This window comes from Lygodium microphyllum, chromosome 14 (assembly GCF_053477565.2).
Source record: "Lygodium microphyllum isolate KBCC chromosome 14, Lygodium_microphyllum_v1.1.10, whole genome shotgun sequence".
NCBI lineage: Eukaryota > Viridiplantae > Streptophyta > Polypodiopsida > Schizaeales > Lygodiaceae > Lygodium > Lygodium microphyllum.
In genome coordinates, this window is record NC_141148.1 from 94303146 (window position 1) to 94308166 (window position 5021).

Sequence of the window (5021 nt, forward strand, 5' to 3'; positions counted from 1 at the left end):
ATAGACCATTTTTCCTAGTAGTCATTGATGCTAGTGGATCTGGAATAGGAGCAGTCCTTATGCAAGATTCTCATCCCGTAGCCTACTCTTGTTGCAAACTTAAACCCTTTGAACTTAAGTATTCTACTTATGATAAGGAATTGATAGCTATAGTACAAGCTTTATATCAATGGAAACACTATTTAATGGGATCTGAATTCATGATCAAAACTGACCAACAAAGCATTAAACATCTCCTTAGTCAACCACAAATATCTGACCGACACATTAAATGGGCTGCTTTTATTCAAAGTTTTCATCCACTCATATAATATCAACCCGGAAAAGAGAATGTTGTTGCCGATGCTTTAAGTAGAAGACCCACACTACAAGATATAGACCTTATAGCGACGTTTAAAGCGACGAAAATACAAACAACAAAATTTGCCCCCGTCGTCGCAAAAAGCGTCGTTATTGACGACGCCATGGAATCGTCGCTATTAGCGTCGCTATATGCGTCGCTATATGCGTCGCAAATGCGACGCATATAGCGACGCAAATAGCGACGCATATAGCGACGATTATGTAGAATTTGCGACGCTGATAGCGACGACAATAGCGACGCCTGCAGTAAATTTGCGACGCAAATAGCGACGGTAACAGAGGAAAAAAATTTTTTGTGGCAGGGCAGCAAGCTGCCCTGCCACATATAGCACTGTGTGCTGTATGAGAGCCATACAAAATAGTTTCTGCACTGCTGCATACAAAGCGTTTGCAAACAAAAAGAATCTATACTGAAATCATAAAACTGATAGATGAAATAAATACATGATATCGCATAAAATGCGATTGGTACAATCATAAAACAATATCACTAATACATAGAAAATGTCTACATAGATCGGGCGACTAAAAACTAAAGGTATGTGAGCGCTAAGAATCCGAGGGCGAGCTACAAATCGTCGTCCCCCGAAAGCTCGTCCCTCTGCAAAGGAGCATCAAACGGATTCTGCAGAAAAAGAAACAACATATCAATCCACCATACAATAATGCATTCAAATATCTCATGGTAACTACGGACATGAAAGATGAGAGACTTACTGCGCCGCCGCGTCTGTACAATCGGTCGATCAATGATCTGAGACCGTGCCTCTCTGCATATTGAGTCTCAAGGCCTTGCGGATCGCGATTTGTAATGGAGTGCTGCAAAGAAAACAAAATGCTAACTGTTAGAAATATGATTGTCAGTACAAATAATATCTCAAAAAAACAAATAAGCAAAACAAAAGAGAAACTTACAAAGTCCTCCAAATATGTCCTGTGGCCGCCACTCCCAAGATGATGTACCGATCCGGCCTCGATTCGTGCCCTCGCCGCCTCCCGCTGCTGACTCCAACGTCCTGGCGAATTTGTAGCCTCCTCCCTCAGTCGGCGCCAGTCCTCTGCATCTAACCACTCGGGCTTTGGAGCCCTACTCTTGATTGCCTTGCGTGCGTCGGATCGTCTATGTGACATGTATGCATGCATGCAATCCATCATCCAGCCCGTAGAGAATCTATCCACTGCGGCTGGCACCGGGAACTCCTCATGCAAGGATGCTACTATGTACTCCTTGCTCCCCTCCGGTATGTTCCTCCAATGATCCAGGACGTTGTGCCGAAAAACTTGTTGGCACAACTCCCTCATGCGAGCTATCACCCTCCTCCCCTCATCATTCATGATGATAGCTCCTGACCTGCCATCCACTAGGTATCCATAATCCCTAGGAGTGTGCCTCGTATGGGCCCTCTCCCATCTCCGTCCACGCTCCTGGGCATATCCAGGAGACCCCTGAACATCCGGTGTACCGACGGGGGTACCCTCTCCCGGAGTGCCACTGAAAGGGGTGCCACCAGAGGGGGTGCCACCAAAAGGAGTGCCACCAGAGGGGGTGCCACCAAAAGGAGTGCCACCAGAGGGGGTGCCACCAAAAGGAGTGCCACCAAAAGGCGCGACATCTGCCGACGGCTGCGCAAAAGCCAGAGTAACTGGAGTGGACGTCCCCACAGGTGTGACAAATCCTGGAGGTGACCGAGCTCTAGCTGAACGACGAGACGGAGACACCGCGTCCGTGTCTCCACAGCAGCACCCCCCTGATCCTCCTGCAGTCGCAGTCCCTCCCTCTGGCCCAAGTCGCGAGCGTCGAGATCGTCTGCTCGAAGCTGAAGCATCTGATCGCACTGAAGCTGATCTAGCAGAGCGCCCTGACGAAGAACGAGACAGCTCCTGATCTGCTATCTCTCTGAATCTCGCGAGCTGATCTGGAGACATACGTGCCATCATCTCCTGAAACTCCTCATCGCTCATCCCTCGACTCATCCTGAAAATAAAGATACCTGCAGAGATAAAAAATAATGTTAGAATAATCAATTGAAACTATACAAAGCGCATTAATATAAATCATTTTTGAAACATCCATCTTAAAATGCATATCTTATCTACCTTTATGGAAGATCTAAACAACGAATTGAGTAATACAATTCTCCAAGAATGAAGTATTCTATGGTCCCATGTTAATCTCCTGACATAACTCTGCATACACTGGAAGGTCGATAGACATGTCACCATAAAAGAACGAGTCTGCCTTGTTCTCAAAAAATTCTACGACTTCTGTATTTCCATCATTGTTAGCCGATGCGGTCTCCAAGCTTGCGGTGGCCTCCACCCCTTGTAATTTCGATCCCTCTATTTGCATATATTCTTCATCTATGCCTGGAACATCGCTTTGATCGTATACTCTCGCACCTCTAGGAGTTGAAGGTATAACATACCACCATCGAGGTTGTCGGGGATTTGGATAGAAGATTACCTGTTCACAAACACTTACAAACCGTCTTCAAACCATTGTGACATAAAGCATGTCGTATTACAATTAGCAAGCAAATGACTAGAAGATTACCTGTTCACAATGTGCCGGCAACACAAAGGTGTCGCGCAAATCCGTCCATTTTTTTTCGGAATCTATTTCGAGAAATCCAGATGGACCTCGTCGAACCGTTGCGCCAGCTCCTCCAAGTACCACTTTGAACCACTGCACATCGAATATTATCATGGAGAAGCTATGGTAATCCACCGTAATAATACTTTGCAAATTCCCAAAATACTCCATCTCATCCACAACCGTGTTCGGATCCGTTGCTCGTCGCCGGCTCTCTTGCTCAAACCTTGCCATGACACCACAGTCCATTGTGGAGCGCATTTTGTCAATACGCTCCACCCGAAAATGCCGTCCGCGCGACCACGCTGCACTATATATTTTGTACTGCACATTGAAACACTCAAATTAGATGTAGCAAACAAATTCAGATACGACACATTCTAAACCCCTCATTACCTTTGGACTACATCCCCTCGAGAACTCCCACTCCTCCATTGAGACCTCTGCCCCTTCGCTGGATGCTGCGATCAAGGCTCCATGCAACCATCGTGTTGACATAAACCGCGGCATCTCCTCCATGCCTTCGGGATATCGAATCGGTCGGTGACGCGTATATCTGGTACTTGGCGAGCCACGTCTCCATGGAGGCATGGTGCAACATACAAAAGCGATTCACTTTCTCTTCCATTGAGGCATCCATTCTTTTTTCTACCCCATTTCCAACCACCACATCTCCAGTCAGCCTGTCATCGTCCTTGAGCGTCCATAGCATTTCATTGTCTGGTTCCACCGTTGGTAGCCATTGTGAGATATGCACTAATGCCTCTGACACCAACCAACCCTCCGCCATGCTACCTTCCGGACGAGCTCGTTGTCGCACAAAGCCTTTCAGGGTTTTCATGAAGCGCTCCAGGAAGAACATCCATCGCGTATGGACAGGTCCGACAATCTCCACTTTGTCCACAAGATGCACAAGAAGGTGAACTTGTATCGTGAGCATGCTAGTGGGCAGGTATTTCTCAAAGAGACAGACCGTCTCAACTGCTCCCCGCCTTGTGGATTCAATAGAGGACGTCTTAATCTCTTTCTGTGAGATCCATTGCACCAAAGTCGACAGCTTGTAAATGGCCCCGCGAATTTCTGGAGTTAGGCATCCCGCGATCGCGATCGGTAGGACAAACTGCCACAAATGAGAAAGCATTAAGAATAATGGTCACTTTTCAAATTTCAAAATGTCCACGCTAATTAAAATCCATTCTGTTCACAAACCTGACATATCTTATGCCAATCATGGGATTTTAGCCCAGACATTTGGTCATCTTTAGAAAATGCGGACCTGAGAGAACGCATCATACCCGTCGGAGTGCGGATAGACTTGATTACTTGCTTCACAATGCGCTCTTCTTTGGTAGACAAAACCCAGGGAGCGCGAGGAAGCTGCACTCCCCCTTCAGCACTCGACTGCGGCCAAAGCGCCTCCATCTTACCTACCTCCTTTAAATCCATTCGTGACCCTATAGTGTCTCTCTTTCCTGTGATGTGGTCCCATAGCAAGCTGCCCACATTTTTGAAAATATGCATGGGATCCAACAAGTGGTTGACCTGTAAGTGGGTCCAATATGGCAACTCGTAGAAAACTGAGAACCGTCGCATTCCATTTGGATGTGATTCCGGGTTTACCATTTTCAGCTCGTACCAGCTTGCAGCGTTCATACGTGCTGGAGGTCGTCCAAGAAAACCTTCCCTGAGTTCATGATCCTCTGGCAAGAAAGTGGCGTGTCCTTGATATACCATCTTCTTCATGGTTCGTGACCTTCGGGAGTCTAACTGTGGCCCACACAATGGACATGCATGATAACCTGAGGTAACGAGACCTGCAAGGCGATCCACGACCTAGTGAATACTTGATTGAATGAAATAAAATATAGATATTACCGGCGTGAACAAAGGTCTGCTCACCTGAGCACTCTCCCAATCCCGGAAAGTCATGCATCGTCCACATGAGAATGGCTCGAATGTTGGCTGACCGCCGACCATCGCGCCTGCTCATATCTTGCACCGTGACCCCCTCCTCCCACAAAATCTTAAGCTCATCGACTAATGGACGAAGATACACGTCCATATT

General features: G+C 46.9%; 1 long non-coding RNA gene across 1 annotated transcript; it reads right to left on the bottom strand.

Moving 5' to 3' along the window:
• Positions 1 to 923: 923 nt before the first annotated feature.
• LOC148025868 (uncharacterized) lies at positions 924 to 1399 on the bottom strand. Its single transcript, XR_015693027.1, has 3 exons — positions 1279 to 1399; positions 1081 to 1182; positions 924 to 988 (listed from the first exon to the last, which is right to left on the bottom strand). It is a non-coding gene; the product is annotated as an uncharacterized LOC148025868 (long non-coding RNA).
• Between the last annotated feature and the right edge of the window lie 3622 nt (positions 1400 to 5021).